We start from the raw sequence: 21404 nt of genomic DNA on the forward strand, positions 1-21404 counted from the left end.
CTGGATGCTTTCATAAATCTAAGGTTTAGGGATGACAGTTATGATGCATGGCATTGGGAGAATGTGAAACTGCAGTCATTAAACAAAAATGGGCTTTTAAACTAATGGCAGCTGCCTAAACAGTTTTGCAGTGAAGCAGATTCCCTTAGGCTACCGTTCTTCAAATAATACAGGTCCTATTGACTTTAAAAAACAGGAAAATATTTTGTTTTGGTGCTGTAGCACTGCTTTTACATTCATCCCAAAGGTCAGGCTGCTAAGCGCTTGCTAGATTTTAAGCTGGAGGTGTTTAGAAAATAATGAATGGCAACATTTCCAGGTAATTCATTCACTGTTATTACCCTGAATTAAGCCACCTGCAATATGAAGGATTCACACCTGTTCCTAGATGGGTTTCCAAGTGAGTACGGGGACACTTTTCTCCGTCCAAACTCAGCTGTGTTTAACCCAGTAGGTAGTTCTGCACAATGTCTCTGTTACACAGAATTTGATCCAAATATCTCCATGAAAACCTGTTCCAACTCCTGCTGGTTCAAAATGATGTACAGTGTGTTGCCTTGTCTCCTTTGAAGCCATCATTCCCAGCTTAAAGCTGGAGGCGTAAGGATGTAGGTATTGCCTATTCCTTCATGCCAGAGAGGTCCTGGTGGGCAAGGGACTGCCCGTGATCTCAAATGTGTTGGCCAGTTCCTTAAAGAGGCATTTCAAGAGTGTTTGAAGGTTGCAGAAGGCCAACCCATTCTTAGCTGCCCACTTTCACATCGTGCCTAACTTCTCCCTGCCCAGGCTTGGTTTTTTCCTGAAAATAGCATATTATGGCTCTGTCTCCCTGTCTCCCTTGTTCTTCAGCTTGATCAGAACCTATCATCTTTTTTTTTTTTTTTTTTTTTTCCCCTCTATCCACACCCCACCCCTTTCCCCGTTTTTTATGACAAGGAATAGAGGAGAGGACAGAATAACCCAGACTTTGGAAGGATGCTGAACAGCAGAACTTGGTTGTTTTGTGTCATGTCTCTTTATATACCATACACAGCTTGGAGCCCACTTCTCTCCCTATAAGCTCAGTTTCAGCCTGGGGCTGGCCTTGCTTGCTGAGTAACTCCAGACTGATATTTAAATATTTTTTAATTATTATTTTTTCTTAAGGCAAAAAGCTCCATTAGAAATGTATGTGAAATCCATTGCAAACAGTCATATTTCACTTTGGAGCCCTCCACATCAGGAGACGATAGTTTGAAGTTGGCTGTTGCATTGCTCTCTAGTGTTTCTAGGAGCCCAGCAAGGCCAAGCAGGAGTTGGGAAGGATGGGCTGGAGTCTCCTGCCACGTTGCGGACATTGAGTGCAGCTTTCAGAACCTGATGAGTTCTCTGCTGAACATCACCTGCAGTCCCGGCTCTCTGCAGGATTTGATGTCCTGTGAGACCTAGATACATACCCCTTCTTTCCACCACTTTTTTCCTTTGCTTCCGTGTTCTGTCTTGACTATAAAGATGTTTTCTGTGGGCAGTTTTGTGGACATGGAGAGCTGTCTAATGGGTGACTTCAGCCAGGTTTTCTTCTTCCTGGGGAGTATGCTTGAGTCAGGAGAGTGGAAGAAGAAAAGTTAAATTAACTGTAACATGAACGTTTGAACAGATGGCTGACCTTTGTAACACCAAGAACCATTTAATTTTAGAAATTTGCAGGCTGTTTTAAGTTTGTCATGCTCTTTACAACCATCTGAGTGTAGATACATGACACAATTTATTAGGTTATTGCAAGGCTTTGTTGCTTAATTTCCCTGCTGTTTGAGATACTGAACTTTAGGTGGAATGAGCAAGATCCAGGAGCATTGATGGGATCAGCTACCTTTGTGCCAACCTTCTTTAAATCCCTGGAAGCTGAGGGAGGAGAGATGCTCCCGGTCATGCTGGAAGGAGCTCAGGTTCTCCGCTTTGCTTGCTGCCCTGGGAGAGCTCAGCCCTAGCACAGACAAGAGCCATGCAATGGTTAATTGTGGGCAGGGCAGAGACAGATGATCATCCTGCCCCAAATCACTTAACCGTCTTAAGGGTCTACCCTTGCCTGCCTGAACAACCCAACTAATCTTTCAGTGAGCTGCACAAGTGAGTGCTGAGCTATATATGGTATGAAGAGAGAGATGGCACAAAACAATTGAATTCCCTTATCCCACCTCTCCCCAAAAAGCTGTGCACCGTGTGGCTGCCTAATGGTGGAAGAACATCGCTGTTTGGAGCAAATGGTTTCAGGCTACGGTGGGTTCTCCATCCTCTGGAGGCTTTTAGGTCAGGGTTGCATGTCTTCTGAAAACGTGGAGTAAGCCAAACGGATGGTGGCTAGATGCAGAAATTCTTGGAGAAATTCTTTGAACCAAGCGATATCGGACTAGATCAGTGGTTCTCAACGCTTTTTGTGAGATCACCGCAAATTCCCAGGGGCTGCGCTTTGGGCACTTGTGTGGCGACTTGCAAGAGCAGTATCTGCTTGGTGGCCACACATGAAGTCCTTGGCACCATCCTGGAGAGCTGCTGGGATAAGTGATGCTGAGGGTCTCATCTAGGATTCAGTGAGTCAAGGGGAACAAATGTGAAGTGCTTGGAAACTGTCTTTATAAGGAGTGCACCATGTTAGTACACCAAAAAGTGAAAGAAAAAAAGAATCTGTATCAGTGCAGTGCGTATTTCTTTTACAGAGGTCTGGCTTATCACTACTGTTGGCTTTTCTTAATTACTGCTAATGCTTCTGCAGGCTGTGCAGTTGGAGATGGAATGTGGCTGGCCTGAAGTCAGAGCACAGAGGCTTTTATCGGGACCACTCAGAGACAAGCCATCTGCAAGATGTATTTATTTTGTTCTTATTTGTCTTCTAAATAAAAACGTGACGCTGTGAGAATGTCTGTTCCGTCCTATTGCTTCACTCCACCAAAGTTGCCATTTTCTGACAAACTGTTTTAGAGAGTTATATTTGGCAAATGGCTGTTTACTTAATTCCTCTCCTATCACTGCTGTTTGTCTGTGAAACCCAAATCTATTTGCGTGCAAGCTCAGCTGTAGCTCAGTTCGTTCAGAGGATTCTTTAAACCATAGTTGTTTTCCCCTCTGTTTGCTTTTTTTAGCTCCTTTTCGCTCACGATGGAGTTACTGCAGGTACTTCATATCTGATGAAGGCAAATCCAGTACCTGCGGAGCTGAGGGCTGTTAGAAACTGCAGCAGCCGTGTGGTCGGGTTTCCTTGCTTACCCCAAGTGTTGGGGCTTCAACACTCTTGGGATCATGCAGCTATGACACAAAGAGCATAACAAGGGTTAGCTTTGCAGGAGTGAGTTTCTTCTGTCTGCAGAGAACCATGTGAAGCTCCATGAAGGAGCAGCAGCCGATGTTGGTTCCCCAAGTCCTCTGGCTCACGTCCTTAGCCAACAAGGGAGACTTCTCCATGAGTACTTTCAGTGAAATTGGCTTGTCAGGAAGACACTTTGGAGAAGTAGTGCTTTTTTTTTTTTTTTTTTTTTTTTCCCCCCTAAGAAAAGTTATTTCCTTGGGCTCTGTGCCCTCTCTGAAGTGAACTTACCTGCTTGGGACTCTGGGATTTGTTGTAGAAATAAAACACTCCTTCAACATGGAGCTCTGTGCTGGTCAAATCACTGTGGGAAAAGGAAGAGTCCCCTTGGTGACACTGTTTGTTGCAGGGTGTTTTTTTTAAACTGATAAACTTAAGGCTCTCCCTGGCAAAGTGAGCTTAAGCAAGGCTTATGCTTTGCCCATAGTTACTGCAACATAACCCAGCTTGGGCCACCCCAGCCTAGCAATGGGTGTTTCTGCAGGAAGGTAGAGCATATGGAGTGTAGTTATAAAGGGAAATGGAATTGTAAAAGAGAAAGAGCAAACAGTTGTTTATAATCTATAAAAATTGATACTCATTGCTTTCGGGTTTGCCTTCCTTGCCTGAAGGTTTTCTCATTAGATCCAGTTTCTGTAAATACCATCTCTTTCTGTCCCTTTGGAGAGACCTCAAATTGCTGGACTGGAATTATTGTCTGGGTAATCAATAAACTTTAATCTACATGATGTGTTTTTCCCCTTGAAGTTGGTCCTTTCTGTACTGGAGATAACATGTCTAAAGCAAATGTAAAATGAAGAAGGGTTAGATTCAACTTGACTCACTCTTACAATTTTGCAATATGAATGTCTTCCAAAACAATTACGGTTATTGCTAAGTGGACACTAAATGATTAATCTACTAGCAGACAGCCAGTGCAGTGGTGTCTTTGAAATAATTTTTGAGCCTCTTTCCCACTGTTCTTTTCCTGCAAGACTGGTTTAAAGATAAGACACTGACAATAAAATAAATTGTGATTTGTAGCCTGATTCTCTTTCAGTCTGCGCCTTTGCTTCAGCATTGCGCTTCTGTCTCGCACTGAAAAGCGTGTAATGAAAGGGGTGTAAAGCCTGCCCTGAGCCAGAAGAACATTCAATCTTGTATTTCATTTGAGGCATATCCTTAAATTATCATGGGGTTGGCTAGATTTATTTGTGCACTTAGATGCATACTTAATCCGGGTCAATAGTGATGCTTGAGAACTTTTGTTGATGGGAGGTCACCAGTGCTCTTTTTGAGTTGTTGGCATCATGTGCAGAGCATGTGAAAATTCCAGTATTGGCTGGATGGCCGCACTCAAAGAATTGTGGTCAATGGCTTGATGTCCAAGTAGAGACCAGTAACAAGTGGTGTTCCTCAGGGGTTGGTATTGGGACCAGCGATGTTTAACATCTTTGTTGGTGACATGGACAGTGGAATTGAGTGCACCCTCAGCAAGTTTGCTGATGACACCAAGCTGTGTGGCACGGTCGACATGCTGGAAGGAAGGGATGCCATCCAGAGAGACCTGGACAGGTTTGAGAGGTGGGCCCATGTGAACCTCATGAAGTTCAGGAAAGCCAAGTGCAAGGTTCTGCACATGGGACGGGGCAATCCCAAGCACAAATATAGGCTGGGCAGAGAATGGATTGAGAAACAGCCCTAAGGAGAAGGATTGGGGGTGTTGGTGGATGAGAACCCCAACGTGACCAGGCAATGCGTGCTCACAGCCAGGAAAGCCAGCCGTACCTTGGGCTGCATCACAAGAAGTGTGGCCAGCAGGTTGAGGGAGGTGATTCTCCTTGTTCACTCTAGTGAGACCGCACCTGGAGTCCTGCGTCCAGCTCTGGGGCCTCCAACATAAGAAGGACATGAACCTGTTGGAGCGAGTCCAGAGGAGGGCCACCAAGATGATCAGAGGGCTGGAGCACCTCTCCTTACGAAGACAGGCTGAGAGAGTTGGGGTGGTTCAGCCTAGAGAAGAGAAGGCTCCAGGGAGACCTTTTAGCAGCCTTCCATTACTTAAAGGGGGCCTACAGGAGAGATGGGAAGGGACTCTTTATCAGGGAGTGTAGTGATAGGACAAGGGGTAACGGTTTTAAACTGAAAGAGGGTAGGTTTAGATTAGATATTAGGAAGAAATTTTTTGCTGTGAGGGTAGTGAGACACTGGAACAGGTTGCCCAGAGAAGCTGTGGATGCCCCATCCCTGGAAGTGTTCAAGACCAGGCTGGATGGGGCTTTGAGCAACCTAGTCTAGTGGGAGGTGGCCCTGCCCAGGGTAGGGGGTTTGGAACTAGATGTCCTTTAAGGTCCCTTCCAACCCAACCCATTCTGACCTTCTGTTAAGTACTTGTCAATAACTTTACTATCTCGAGTAGTTCTTGTACTGGGAATACCTGCTTATGTTCTGGTTTTCTTCTCAGAATTTCTCTCATTTGGGCTATGTGTTGCAGAGGTAGAACTTCCCAGCGCGTAGTTAAGTAGCAATCTGCTTTGTGGCTGAATTTAGGGAGATGACTAAATGCTTTAAAATGCAGTGATTTGTGAGAGAAGAGGCAAGACTGCAGAAAAGACTTCGGTTTGGTTCCTCGTACATTCTATAAACTTGTACATTCTTAACATTTTTACAGCTACAAGTCATAAAGCTACGTACCACGTTGCATCAAGACAACAGACTCAGAAAATCTTCTGCTGTTTGTTGATGCAGCGGACTTGCCTGTGTGCTAGTGCTGGTTTTAATTGTCTTTGTGTTTGAGGAGATGTCCTCAGAGTATCTCCTCAGGTTAGAGGTTAAGCTGTTTCTCATTACTTGGAATAGCGATGATACGTGTGGTTGCACGCGCGGTTGAGCCGTCTCGGAGCTGGTGAGCAGCAGTGGAGCTGGGCATAAGTCATGGAGTTACTCATGTAGCTTCTTACCCTTTCCTTAAGTTCTGCTTAATAATATAATATACTAATAACTCTGGACGGTAATGGGTTTGCTTCCCTGGCTTGTGTGATGGCAATTCTGTTGTTGCTGAGGTTTTGAGTTTAACTCTCAGTAAACTGCAGGCACAAAGCTAGTTACTGCGTGCATGGTTGAATCCTGGCTTGATGGAGCTACAAACCAGATTGCACCTGTGCCACCTGAAGAGGTAGGGGCTCATTAGAAAGAAATCGGTGTTGGTCTAGGAAAGAGCTGCGTCTCCTTGTTGGGAATATTTTCTGTGCACTCAGAAATATTTTCTCATCCTCTAAAGGCAACCCTGTGTTCTGATAGTGACATCTTTATTGGAGAACAAGAAGGCTTAAAAACCAGCTCATGCTGCACACTTTTTTTAATCCCAGCTTTCTCAGATAAATGAATCACCTTTTCTTAATTACAGGTGGAGGAAGAAGCAGTCATGACAGGGCTTATAAATGATGCAGTTTGCTTTGCTCAGGATGCTGAAGTTCGGGAGTGAATTCCAGGCAGACATCTGTGCTACGTTAAGGTTATTTAGAACAAAGCTTGGATTTAGTCTTAACTGATTTGCTACCAAATTTTAGTGAGTAAACGTGAGACAGACTGCTCCCACCCAGCTACAGATATACTTGTTTTGGTGTTGCCTGTTCCAAAATGGATCTGGTGACCAGCGTTTAAAAATCAGCATGTTCCCATACTGCAAACCTCCAGGTGCAAGAGCCTGTACAGCTGCAACTCCTGCTGAAGGAGATCAGAAAGTGATGATGGTGTGCGGAGGTCAGAAAATGGATGTGAAGATGCTGAAGGAGAGCACCAAAAGCAGTCTAGTCTATGAGTGCTAAGGGATGAGGCTACAGGTAGCAATTAATCCCATTTAATCTTATTTTAAGATAGTTTTCCCTACACATCACGAGAGTCTCTCATCATCCTGTTGTTTTGGTTTCTCTGTGAGCTGGTGGTGGCCAGTGTGTTTCAAAATGGCTGGTTTCACAAAGCTGTGTTGATTGCCAAGTCCAGTCTCGTGTTTTTGCAGAGGGTGGCGAATAGACTTCCAAACCCAACAAACAGGTCCCCTCTCGGGTGCTTGCCCTGCTGAGAGGCCATTCACCTCCCTCCCTGACTAGAAACTGCCCCACTTTCAGTTTTAGCTTACTCATGGGCTGTTTAGTAGTTTGAGGTTTTTTGTTAGCTCTATGGGTTTATTTTTTCCCATCTGCTGTTCACCATCCTGATGCAGTTACAGCAAAAGCTTCTCTCCCCTCTCATGCTTTCATTTTATGATGCATCAGCGAAGTGCTGCTAGTCTGCCACTTTCCTTACTCTTTTTTTTTTTTTTTAAATTGGTATCACTGAAGAACATTTTGATCTTTGCTCTTTATTTTTATTTGCATGATCTAATTCAGCTTGACTTTGGCAATTTCTCTTTTACCCCTTTGCTTCCTGACCTCCGTGACACAGCTGTCGTTGCTGAGCAGCCCTTCCTCTCCATTCCTCGCAGGCACTCTAGTCCCAAAATCCCTTTTTTGGTGATTGTTTCTCCAGTTAAATTGGAGTCATTCCCGCATTGTCTCCCCCACATTGCTTGGGGTTGTAAGTACTAACTCTTTTTTTTTTCCCTATCTTTGCCATAAAGATATTCTAAACTTCTTACAATTGAGCACTTCAGTCCAGTTGACTTCCATGCTGAGTTCCTTTGAATTCTCAAAGCTTATGGGAAATTGAAAATATGCATTTCTGTGTTTCACTTCAGAATATTCTTCTACCTAAACCACCTCTCCGTGATTACGATCGCCTCCTGAATTACTTTCTGTGGGCACTTACAGCTACTTACAGTGTCTAAATTAGTATCGCCCTTTTCTAGTTCAGCAGCTGGAGGATTACAGCTGCTGTCTGCTGCTTCCAGGAATATCTGTGGTCAGTTCTTAACGTTAATAGTAGGTTCTTCAGTTGAGTATTTTGGGAAGCTACAGTCCCACAGTAAGATAAGCCATGTTAGCAGTTTTATCTTGCTGCGGACTTTGCAATTAACGCTGCACTCCCATGCAAACTCTATAGGGTGTAGGACAACCTGTGCCATTGTCCCTCCTTCTCCCAGGCAGTGTGGACCCCATAACACTATAGGCCAGCTACGACTGCCATCCTCCTGAGTTTCTTCTCCTTCTGCTTCCTGACTTCTCTGTTGCATTGCCCAGTATCAGTATGCTAATCCTTGATCTTGTTTCTTACTCATCACCTGTGAATTTCTGGCTAATTATCTACCATCCTATCTGACTGCTGCTATTGATGTTAATACGCTCTTTGTTCTCCTAAGTTTGGATGATATTGTGTGCTTTTTTGTTCACATTTACCAATCCCCCTGTCTGTTTATTAAAACCAGATGTGGGAATTAACTGATTTTCCTGATTATCCTCTCTAGAGGTTTTTTTTTCCTTTAGTTTAAAACTCTCAGCTGCGCCTGCTGTGATCACAGAAGGCCATCTTTCATCCATGGAGAAATGTCCTTTTTCCATTAATGCCTTCTGGTGGTGGAACACCCTAAAACTTCCCTTGCAATGTCAGTTCTTGAACCATATGGATGACATTAACTTCTAATAGCTTTTCCTTCCTTTTGTAGCATAGAAAGGAAGTCCCAGAGGATGATGCTCAGAGGCTAAGCTTGGTCTCCCCGGGCTCTCTCTGTAGTCTAAAGGGAGGTAGGCACCACCAGGGAGCATCTAAAACAGGCTCCTGCTCCAAATTGCCTTCCTAGTCTACTTCTCCCACTGGCAGAGAGGCTGTCCTCTTCTGGGTTAAATTTAGTCCTAAGCCCTGTTCACGCCTGTGGTTGACTTCTCCATCTGTACACTGAGAGCAAGAGTACTTCATCTCATACTGGAAGGCCAATGATAAACCTCTCGGGGAACAAGGAACAGGAATACTCTTTAAAAAAAAGGACCAAATAAAGTGGTTTGAGTAAACAGAAAGCTGAGGACAGTGCACTGGAGCAACTGAGGGGACGGGATGGAAATGGAGATGGAGAAGCGGAGTATGATGGAGAAAAGTCAGACCCCCAACATGTGAGCTGTGGCCTTGCAGTCAGAAGCAGCTGAAAGACTTTCATGGTGCTAAGACATCTTGCAGCATCTCTCCAGCAGGAAGAATGAGTCCAGATTGCTGTGTCTACAGAGAGCGATTGTTTTATTTCCCATTACAAGGGTAGACACAAAATCAGATTTCCACTCTGAGTTGTCTTATATTTTTAGCCTGTGATTGGATTGCAAATGCACACTGGATATTTACATTTCTGGAAGCAGGCTCTGGTGCTGTCTTCTTAACCAGGATCCAAGTTAATTTGCTGAGCTTCCAGATGGGAGCCATTCGTTTCTTTATTACAAATTTGCAGGAATGCTTAATTTAATCTAGATTTTCTAGCTCAGTAGTTTGCCTATTCTAACATTCAAGCATTTTCCTTACCTCCCCTTCTGCTTTTTTTTTTTTTTTCCTCCTTCCCCTTGAGCCAAATTATCCACTTGTGCAGAATAAAGAAAATGGGTTTTGCAGAAGGAGCCACCTGTCTGTCATCCATCCTGTGTGGAAGCTGATTGTCCTTGCATCTCCTGTGGGAGGTTTCCTAAGAGGGGGCTAAGCGTAAGGTATAGCTGGTAGAGCCTCTTAGCCCCGTTTCACTGGGTTTGCTGAGGCTTATTAAATTTTGCTAGCTTCTTTGTTTTAAACTATTTAATGATCACCTTATTCTGGTCTAGTACATGTGCTGAATAAAGATGTTGTTAAACTACTGGCTCTTTCTCTGTTGTGGGTAGATAAGGATATTTGCAGGAGGAGGCTCATAATTTTCCTTAGCAACATTAAGCCTCCAGTGCATTGAGTGACTTGTGATTGTATTATAGCCATTTCTTTAATGAAATTTTAAACTACATGTCTCTTTACAATCACTTCTGCCTGGGGTTCTTAGATAGCCATGCAAACACTATGTATATTATTGCCGCGGCATGCAGTCCATACTGAAGAAGGAGACGGGGTGCAGACAGGTGGGGTTGGCTCACGAGCCCGCCCCTTTCTTCATTACTGCATTTTCCATAACAGTCAAGGCTGTGGTAGGAAAAAATGATGCATCATGGTTCTGCTACTTTAGTTTCAGAATGAGTGTATTGAACCAGCTTGAGGTCAACTCTATTATTTCTTCTTCTCGTGTTACAAATTCCCAGTGGTCCCAATAGCCAAACCTCATTCCAGAAAACTACAGAAGCGCTGTGGGGAGAGACTGCATCCCTAAGGCCCGGAGACACAGAGTGCCCGGAGGGACAGGCACACTTGAGAGCTTGTCCTGAGCAAATTGGGTCAGTGACCTGCAAAACTTAGCCCATGGATGAGCAGTTACAGTTGTCCTGCTTGGTTCCTGTGTTGCTTATAGTCATGCAGCAGTTGAAGGAAGCTGGGGTTGGTAGGGAGTTATAGAAGCATAGAATTGTCTGGGTTGGAAGGGCCCTTCAAGGTCATTGAGTCCAACCATTAACCTAACACTGCCAAAACCACCACTAGACCCTGTCCCTAAGTACCACGCCTACCCATCTTTTAAATACCTCCACGGATGGCTATTCCACTGCTTCCCTGGGCAGCCTATTCCAATGTTTGATAACCCTTAAGGTGCAATATTAAACTGTCCTACTTCATTCCTTGCTCATGATTGTTGCCTGTGAGGGAGTGATGCTGGGGATGACGTGATAAGGTACAGGAAGATATATTTTTGTTCTGCATCTGTACAACAAAAAGTCGTGCTGCCTCCTGGTCTGTGGCTCAGGCCCCAAGGTTTCAGGGTGAAGTTTTCAGCCAGGTGATGCTCAACCCTTGCAATCAAAGAATCACAGAATGATATGGGGTTGGAAGGGATGTCAGGAGATCATCTAGTCCAATCCCCCTGCCAAAACAGTTCCACCTAGAGCAAGTTGCACAGGAACATGTCCAGGCGGGTTTTGAATGTCTCCAGAGACAGAGACTCCACCACCTCTCTGGGCAGCCTCTTCCAGGGCTCTGCCACCCTCAAAGTAAAGAAGTTCCTCCTCATGTTTAGATGGACCTTCCTATGTTCAAGTTTGTGCCTGTTACCTCTTGTCCTGTCACTGGGCACTACTGAAAAAAGACCGGCCCCATCCTCTTGACACCCACCCTTTAAGTATTTATAGGCGTTGATCAGATCTCCCCTCAGTCTTCTCTTCTCCAGAGAGCAATGGTGGAGCAAAGTGGAGTATTTGGCTATGTAGTCAGGAGGCTGTGATCGCTCACTTCTGGTATAAATTGGTACTTTTTCATTTTGGGGATGGACGTATCAACACTGTTTTTTTTCTCAGAGCAGATGAGCAGACAGGTTTTGAGGTATTTTATCAGGTGATGGAAGTGATGGGGGCTCAGTTCTGGAGGGCAGATGGTGGAGGTGAAGCGGTGCTGTGGTTGTGCCTGGGAAGCTCAGCAGCGCAGCCCAGCCCTGGGACCGAGGGCAGGAGGTACATCTTGTACATGCTTGAAGGGTCAAGGCACAACCTGGACCTGCTTCTCAGCACCACTGGCAGGCTGTGAAACTCGGCAAAGGTGGTGTGGTGGAAATGATACACTAAAAGATTATTTGGGTAATTGTACGCAGGTCAGCGCCTCAAGTTAACAGACAGTAACCCAGATAGGGATGGAAATTATATAGAAGGCACTGTCTTACATATATTTTATTAGAACTGCTGTGTTCTGTGTTACTCTACCACTGTGAAAAAGGGTGAATATAAAGTAGATAGAAACAGCACTGGTATTAGAAACAGAAGCTTCTGTAATGTAGCCCTGAGATAAGCTTGTTACATCGAAACGCTCAGCCTGGAAGTTTTCTCCCTGTCGTGCCGTGCATGCAAACTCAGTAAGACCCTTTAGGAATTTCTCACAGTCTCTTCCTGCCTTAGTCCGACCAGGACACTGAAAACATGGGATTATCCCCGTGCTCCCCCCACTCGCAGCGCCGAACAATGTGCACACGTTGTGAAAATTGCTCAGCGAGGCTGACCTGCAGCAGCCGGAGCTGGTTCAGGCCACCCAGCAAATCCTATTAAGTCAGGAGTGTCAATATAATGTGTACAACTTTGGTTCGGGGGGGGGGGGGGGGTGTGTGCTATTTATAGCTGCAGTAAGAGTATTGTGTGCGCAGGGCTTTTCTTTCACGCCTAATCAGGGACCTTGGCAGACTCGCTGTCCCCTTTACCTGCTCAGCCAGACCTCCGAGAGCACCAGTGTTTTAGCTGGAAAACCTGGTCATCTTCTAAGGCCAGCCGAGGGCCATCATGGAGGAGGAGGCTGTGATTTTCTGCCTGCCTCTCTATAGAGCATCTCTTCCTCTCCTGGCTCACAGGGTTCTGTGGTTCAGCTCTCGGGGCAGGCAGTGGCCCACCGTCACCACGAGCACTGCAGCGGGAAGGAGGAGGGATGCCGTATATGTGTGTCAGCAATGTCATTAAACTTCTCAAGCTCTTCTTGATCATGAGTGTGCTTCCTGAAATGTTTTGGGGTAAAGTGCATAGGATTTGGAGTTTGGAGGGACCAAATGTGGCAGAGCTGCAGGGGCAGAGTAACAAGGAGCTATGCTTGGTCTTCATGGGAAGGATGATTTATGCACCCCGTCAGCAATGTCAGTTCATGGTTTTAGGGTCTGACCAGGGGGATAGGAAGGACTCACCTATAAGAAGTTTCCAGCCTGGGGTAATCCAGCGGTGGAGCGAGGATCTCCTGTGTGAGCATGTGTTTGCAGTCTGGTTTTAGGCTTTGGTGTTTGGTGAGCACACTAATGGTATGTCAAGGAATTGCTGCTAATTTAGTTTTAAAATAGCACAGCGTTAGTGGGGCACAAACAGCAGAGACCAGTGAGAACATGTTCCTTACTGCAGCTGGCCCAGGCTGGGGTCCCACCGCCACCACAAGCCCCCCAGGATGTTGCCATGAAGTGCAATCAAATGTGTTAATAAAGCGTAGGAGCTTTCTGCACACTTACTGCATTACGTTGAGCGAGTTGATTATAGGGACTGTTGATTTTATGGGTTTTTTATATTCTTACTGGGAGCCATTTGTCAGTCTGCACGGAAACCTGATTAGCTGAGAATTGCTAGCTCTCTGGTATATGTTGACCTATAAAGTGAAGGATGCAGCAATAAACACAGTCCATTAGGCTGCTGGAGAAGTCCGTAGGCTTCTTTGGAGGTTGGAAAGGAGAGGTCTTGACACTTAAATGCCTTTCCCTTGGGAACTTGTGCGTGTTTGGTGTGGGAGGTCTGTGCCAGCATCCCTTGGTGGGGACTGGCAGCCCGTTTCAGCTCAACTGGTACTGCTCTCCGCTGCTGGAAATCTGGGGTCTGGCTGTCGGTGGGTCTCTGTGCCTGCCCCAGTGGTGAGCTGAGGAGGAGCTACCCTACTACAAGTGGTCTTGTGCGGGAAGGGAGCAGGACACTGGTGTCACTGCAGCCACAAATCTGCCCCGTTGGCAAAGCCTTGGGCAGCAGGAAGGGGAAGACGCTGCTTCTGTAGACGAAGGGAGTAAGGAATTGTAGCTGATGGTGGTGCTTCTGCAATGCTTCCTAGAGGTAAGCACGCTGCTCCTTGAAGAGTGCAGTTCGCTAGTTAAGTAGGTTTAAATTCAAGTCTCCTTCAGGGTACGGGGGCACAGCATGAGGCTTTCGCTTCGCCCAGTAAATGCACCTCCCCATCACTGCATAAAATAACTTTCAGGTTTTAAGCAAGGGGATAGTTAAACTTGGCACCAGCCACCTTGTTGTGTTGCTGGAGGGTGTTGAATGGGCACTGTACACGATCGGATAAAGCACAGACAAGGTGACTAATGACACCTGCAGCCTTGTAGTGATATTTTTGTGAAATGTCTCCAGTGTAGCAAAAGCCCAGGGCTCTTCTCACTGATAGCCTCTTCTTTTTTCTTAATTACAACAAAAGATTTAATTTTTTGTTAACAGTGTAGCAAAAACCTTTGGCATAAGGCAAGCGGAGGCTGTGAAAGCTTTGCCCTCAGTGACAGTGCTTTCAGGGTGCTGCTGCCAGCACCACGCAGGGTGAGGTGGCTTGGGGCAGCAGCATGATGCTACTCACATCCCCATCCTGGCATCCCCAAAAGAGGCCAAGCCTCCATCCAGGACAGGATAAAGGTATATTTTTAACTACTGTTTTGACAGGACAAGTTCAGCTACTTGGTCGAGGTGGATCTGGGCTGCAGCGTGCTTGAATGGTGTGTCAGCGTCTGCCTGCCCCGGTCCCTTCTGGGAACCCTGATACATTGACCTGTTTTGAAGACCCACTCTGGCTGATTGTGACAGGCCAAGAGGGCTGAGTGAGAGTGAAGCAAGGGATGGTTGTTAGCTAATGTAATCTACTGTCCTAAAGCCAGCCTGTGGCTTACCACGTGTTTGTTGGGTAGGACTAGGAAAAGATGTTCCACGTCTTGAAACACGCAGAAATATTTGCCAGCCTTTCCAAAATATTTTTGAATTAATTTAGGTATCTGCGAGGCCGTGTTGAATCTACTTTTTATTCTGGCGTAGAGGGACACTGAGTGGTTGGAGTGACCCAACTGTCTTAGTTTCCACCTTATTATATTCATGAACATCTTCTTGCTGTTGTTGAGGTTGTGGAGCAAAGCTTGTCTTCAAGTCTTGTAGTGCTTGAAGCTGTCCAGTCCATCCCTGCGCTGCTGTGCAATGGCATACTCACCAACTTTTTCTTGTCTTGGGGGGTAAAAATCAGTAGTGAGACACTAAAACTGAAGCAGATGCCTTCTTATGATTTCAAGTGGCTGTGTTTTATTTTTCAAGTTTGCTTTCATCAAAATGACAGCTTACGCTTGTTGTCCAAGCAGTATGGTATCCAGCAAATAGTGAGGGTTTTTTTCTGCCTGGGGTGAGGCGTCACTGGTGATGTCAGGGTGGTGTGGAGTTGGTGTGGCATTTGCAAACGATCACTCTTAAAACCAGTGCTGTGATTAATTAGGGTTTTCAGAGCTCTGAAACAGTCATTTCTATATTAATAATGTTCACGTCTAAGTGGCCCTCCACTGGCGTGGGGTTTCTCTTTGAACAGAGTTTGAAACAGGTAATTTTCCATTAGAGCCTGAATATGTAGCCATACCAGGCTGTGGGCACAAATTGCATCTTGTATAAGTGTATATTGCTCCTTGAAGGTTTTCTTCTCTTTGATGCAGAAGTCTTTCTACTGTAGGTGTAGGTTATGCGTATGCTGACCTAGTGCCCTCGTTTTTTTTTAAAGAAAGATCTGTGAATTTCCAATAGACACATTTTGGAAAACCAAGGGATCTTTCAACTTTTTTATCTTTATTTTTCCTTTGAGGGAAATTAAGTGCCGTACCATAAATTCCCATGGTGGATGGATGACCAGCTGGGTGGTCTTCTCCAGGCTCCAAAAATTCAACCTGGGGAGCTGTAGACTGCGAAACCATCAACTGCTCGGAAACCCTTCAACCCCTTCTACCTTCCTTCACTGCTGAAACTAAAGGTTGGGGCATCTCTTGATATCTCATATCTTTTTTAACCGAAACACTCAAAGATACTATAAGTAATGATGTCTGAGGAGGTGCAGAAGAGAAGTAACAGCCAACTCCTGGCTAGTAAGGATTCAAAACTGTGTTTCAGCTGGTGGGAAGGGACAAATAATCCCACGCTAGCTCTCCTTTCTCTGAAATGTCTGCAGCGAAGCTTTGGAGGTGTGAGCTGCATCTTCTGGGGGTGCTCCTGGGTGTCCTGAGCCTGGATGGTTTTGAGGGAGGAGGGAAAGGGGGAGACAACCTGAGAGGTGAGCCACTTTCTTGCTTTTATGCTGTAGCTGTGCTAAGGGCACGTTCCCTCTCCGAGCTCTCTTTTCAGGCTTTGCCTGCTTTGTGGAGAGACTTAATTCATTGTTTGAGAGACTCTTATTTTGCCCATGTAGGAATGGGGATGCTGAGGGGGAAAATGGAAACGTATGGGGTGATTTGGTGACGTCTGTTCTCCGTTATCACCCAGGAATTTATGAGTGTTGGAAGGATGTAAAATGTAAAACCCATCACTGGGCGGAGTGAGGGTGAACGTGTGGTTTGTTCATGTGTTTTCGCTTCGTAATCAAGAAAAAAAAAAAAAAATCATCTAAAAATAAACTGCCGGCTTGCCTCTGCTTCCTGGTTCGCGCGGGGCTGTGTGTGGTGGAGCAGCCGGAGGGATGGGGCGGCCGGAGAACCCCCCGCCTTAGCCCAGGGCAGACGGAGGGGCAAGGTGAGGGGGCAAGCAGTGGGCGGCCAGCATCCCCTCAGGCAGCTGGTGGGAGGGAGGCTTGGGACAGCTGGAGGTATGTAGGCACCCTGTGGGCGTCTGTCCCGCGTGGGGTGGCTGCGTGAAGTCCCTCTGTGAATATACGTCGTGGTGTGAGCGTGTAGGTCCTCCATCAGTCCCGAGAACATCAGTTTTGGCGATGAGAGAGGTGGTCGGCTTTGAACCCTAAATCCTAGAGAGTGGTGGAGAGGTCTGGAGTGGAAGAAGCAGCTCTTGGGTGAAAGAGGTGAGCAAGCAGAGCAGTGGTGGAGCTATCATAAATGTATGGTATAACAACAGCCTCTCGTGCCGACGCAGTGGCGTGGTGTTAGGGTGGTGCAACCGGCACCGAAACTTGGCTTGAGAACCACCGGGACACTGTGCCACGGCAGCCATGGGGGCTTTGCTCTCCGGGTGGTGGGGAGCGGTGAGGTGCTGGGGGGGGGTTTGCTGATCCGGTGCCGGGAGAGCTGCGGGTGGGAGGCGAGAAAGGCAGCACCTGGCTGAAACCAGCTGTGTTCATCCCATCCAGAGCTGCCCTGGGAGCTTATGCTTTCATTAAGGATACTACAACATTTCCTAATGTGTTGCTTTTTTATTTTTTTCTTGAGAAAACCCAATGCTATTGAGCACGGGATGCACAGGCAACTAAAATAATGTTCCTAATACTGAAGTGTTTACAAATAAGCTGACAAAGGCAACAGGAAGTTGCATAGTTTTCTCTGCACTTTACAGGGAGGATTGAAGCTCCTCTAGCTTGTGGACAGTAAGATATTGCAGAGCCTGGTTCTGGCCTGAGCGGCCAGCATGGACCTTTACTTTCTTCTCCATGTGAGCTATATCCTACATGAACCTCCATGAACCTAGTTTTTACCTCCATGAACCTACCTCACTTGTCTCAAATCCAGAAGCTGGTGATTTGAAAGATTTCTCTGGAAGTTCTAAGTTTTATCAGTGATTTCTCATCATCAGTCCTACCAACATATGTATCATCTGTATTCATACTTCATGGCTTGTTAGTTCTCAGAGGTTTAGCAACCTCCTGGGAAAATTTGCACTGAGCAATAAAGCAGCCTGATGGGGATTCAGTGGCTTCGGTCCTTTGTGATCTCGGTTTTGACTGGTATTAATGTATTTTTCCCCCAGCCCGGAGGAGATGGCATTTGCACGTTCAGCAGTGGGCTGGCAGAGCTGCACCAGGGATGTACAGGCTTGCTGAGTGGGGGTTGACCAGCTGGGGCGGCCAGCAAGAAGCATCTGGCATTTTAAGAGCATTAGTGGATGATGGATATTATATCTGTATGTAAAAGGCACTTTAAAAAGTGCCTGGAGAGGTTGCAAATTGCCTAAGTGGTGAAGCATCTGAATAGCAGAGCTGGATGGGAGAGCTTCTTGCCCTGTTGGGGCTTTTCTGAGCAGGGATAAAGTTGATGGATGCAATTTAGTGTCTGGATGACTGTAGGCAGTTTTGCACAAGGAAATCACGAAGGGAGTAATTGTGGGTGGAAAGGAAAGCATGGCTGATGTGACGGAGCAGGGCCCCGATGAGACCACAGTGCTGTGGTCACTGGGTACCAAAGCACCCGAGGGGGAGATGCTCCTGCGTTGACTCAAGTGGTGGCACCAGGGATGGGTGGTGAACGAGGGCTGCCATCCTCCCGTCCTCACTGGTGTCGCAGCCCAGGGATGGGTAGCTGCTTTTTATTAACAGCGAGTTATTCATCCGCTTGGTTTTCCTCGGTGGGGGAAGCAGTGGTTAATAGTGCAGGGATGCTCTTGGGTGTATCCGATCGTTTCAACTCACCTTGAATTTCGTGACTAATTGCTGCAGCGATTGAATTTGGTGTCTGAAGGCAGCACCGCAGTCACGCGAGGCACTTGGGAGGGGACTAAAGTAATTTTTCTATTTAGCTTCTCTGAAGATTTCTTTTCATCTGGCCAGTTTGGCCAGTTTTGTTGTTGCTTGGTTGGGTTTTTGATATTTTGAGGTGTGTATGTGGGTTTTTTTTCATTATTAAAGGAAAGACAGAGTAATAGCTTCTTGCCTCTTTAATGTAATACAATTAGATGAAGGAGCAAGCTATTGAGTGGTTCTGGCTAAAGCTGTGAAAAAGAATAATTTTAACTGCTGTTATATGAAAATATCTTCCCTTTTCTGCTTTTATGATGATGACCGCCCATTTGTATTTTAGCATCTGTTCCTGTAAGAATGTGGAAGGAAATGAACTGGCTCAGCAGAAACTGAAACCCAAACTAATCTCATGCTGGAGTAAACGCTCAATAGTCTCATTGTCCGTGGGCACTTCAGCAGCAAACCTAGGAAAAAAAGAAAAAAAAAGAAACAAATCAGCATTAAAAATCAGAATAGATGTCAGAGAAAGCATCAAAGCCCTTTTGTTGTTTTCCCCAGCACCCTGCGGGCTCCACGCGTGTGCCCGGCAAGTCCCAGGCTTGGCAACCAGCCACCGGGGGCTTTTCCCTGCTGCTGGGGCTGCCGGGCACGGGGTCCCGCAGCCGGCGGTGCTGGAGCCTGGGATCACCATCACCAGCGGGGCGACCGGTTCCTACCAAATCTCTTTATGAGCTTTCCGAGGCCGGCTGCCGTGCATCCCGCAGAGTCCTCCTGTCCGTTCACCCTGCGCTTTCCCACTTGCATAACTGACTTAGGCATTACCCTCCCTGCTCTCCCTGCCCTGTCTTCCGCACTTGTGCATCACTTGGCCTCTTTCTTTCAATAAATAACTTCCCAGCCAAGTCGCTCCTCTAGGTGAGGCCGGGAGTGTTTTGAAGCAGAGACACTATGTTTACATTCTTGCCTATTTAATTTCGCAGGTCTGTTTCATACCTAAACTCACTGGGATTATTTACCAAAAGTATGTGGCAAATAATATTTCTCATTTAAAAAAAAAATCCTGGTAGCTTGTGAACTCTTGATGCTTTCTCCGGTCAGAACCTGAACGTGGAATGGATATTTTTTTTTTTTAATTACTTTATCAGACAGAGAGATGCAGAGATTAGTAGAGCATAAACTGAAAGAAGCAAAGCAGCTCTCAAGTGTTTTAATGATCTGAGGAGCCAGTTTGTTTAGTATAAGTTGTCACTGAGCCTTCAGTTTGGTGCTTAGGGTTTTAGTTTGTTAAACAAACATAAATAAAGCATGGAAGTGGAGATTCAGGAAACTGTAGTCCAGCTCAGCTTGCATACATTCTGCAGTTGCCACATGAGGGATTGCTCAGTCCATGCTGGCATTCCCTGACTGGGCTTTTCCTTGCGAGGTGGTGGTGTGTATTTTAACTTATTAATGCAAAAGACAGTGGGACTGAGTGGGCCTTAGCCCGTTTGTGGATGGCACCGAGCTGAGTGGTGCAGTGGATACTTGAGGGAAGGGATGTCATCCAGAGAGAGGCACCTTGACAGGCTGGAGGAGCGGGCCCATGTGAACCTCATGAAGTTCACCTGGGTCAGGGCAACCCCTGGTGTCAATACAGGCTGGGGGATGAAGGGATTGAGAAGGACTTGGGGATACCGGTGGATGAAATATTGGACATGATCTGGCAACATGCGCTCACAGCCCAGAAATCCAATTGTGTTGTGGGTTCCACAAGAAGAAGTGTGGTCAGCAGCTCAAGGGAGATGATTCTGTCCCTTTACTCTGCTCTCGTGATACCTAATCTGGAGTACTGTGTCCAGCTCTGGGGCCCCCAACATAAGAAGGACATGGACCTGTTGGAGCGGGTCCAGAGGAGGGCCACAAAGATGATCAGAGGGCTGGAGCAGCTCTCCTTATGAAGACAGGCTGAGAGAGTTGGGGTTGTTCAGCCTGGAGAAGAGAAGGCTCCAGGGGGACCTTACTGCAGCCTTTCATTATATAAAAGGGGCTTATAAAACAGATGGAGAAAGACTTTCACCAGGGCCTGGTGACAGCACAAGGGGCAATGGTTTTAGACTGAAAGAGGGTATGTTTAGATTGGATGTAAGAAAGAAATTCTTTGCTGTGAGGGTGGTGAGGCACTGGAACAGGTCATCCCAGAGAAGCTGTGGATGCCCAATCCCTTGAAGTGTTCAAGGCCAGGCTGGATGAGGCTTTGAGCAACCTGGTCCAGTGGAAGATGTCCCTGCTCATTGCAGGGGGGTAGGACTAGATGATCTTTAAAGGTCCCTTCCAACCCAAGCTATTCTCTGATTCTGTGATCATTCCTGTGAGATCTGGTGTCAAAATCTGCATTTGTTTACTGGCAAAGGCTGATATTTATACTGTAGTTGAACAACTGCTGGCACTGCTGCTTGATGAAGGTAAGCAAAATTCCTGTGTCCAAGTGGATAAAATGTTCTTCAAGTTTAAGACATGAGGCATCTAATATTTTCAGTCAGGGTAAATTTAATGATATTTTATGGGCTGGGAGGCAATGGTAGGAAAGAGGTTGATAGCCTTTTGAAGAAGAGGAAGCAGATTTATTTTTTTTTAGGCTTGCCAAGTGTTGCTGTTTGTCAGGCTTCTCCTCTTTATCCCCAGTTCCTGTCCTTGGACCTGCCCAGGACTGATTTGAAAGGACCTTCCACTTCATCAATGCAGGGTGGTGTTTGCTGTGGCAAGATGCGTTTCTCCAGCTGGCTGCTTGGCAAAGCCTTTCTACTCAAATTACCCACTTTTTGGCACAGCAACAGGCTGCTTTTTAGCCCTGTGCATGGTGCCTGGCACAGCGGAGGCCAGATCTCAGCTGCCACTTTTCTGCATCGCAGCGGGAGCCCTCCAGCATCCCGCTTTTGGGCTGGGGCAGCCG

At 46.3% G+C, this 21404-nt stretch overlaps 1 protein-coding gene across 2 annotated transcripts in view; it reads left to right on the forward strand.

Annotated features, from left to right (window-relative positions):
• HPCAL1 (hippocalcin like 1) overlaps positions 1–21404 on the forward strand; it is a 66657-nt gene that overhangs the window by 23606 nt on the left and 21647 nt on the right. Inside the window, exon 1 of one of the 2 annotated variants that reach the window (XM_074152991.1) lies at positions 16496–16587. The exons of the other annotated variant lie outside the window; for it this stretch is intronic. The gene's annotated coding sequence lies outside the window, so the exon portion shown is untranslated. Of the gene's footprint in view, positions 1–16495; positions 16588–21404 lie in introns of those variants that run through there. 2 annotated transcript variants of the gene reach the window in all.

This window comes from Numenius arquata, chromosome 9 (genome assembly GCF_964106895.1).
Source record: "Numenius arquata chromosome 9, bNumArq3.hap1.1, whole genome shotgun sequence".
In the NCBI taxonomy this organism is placed as follows: Eukaryota; Metazoa; Chordata; class Aves; order Charadriiformes; family Scolopacidae; genus Numenius; species Numenius arquata.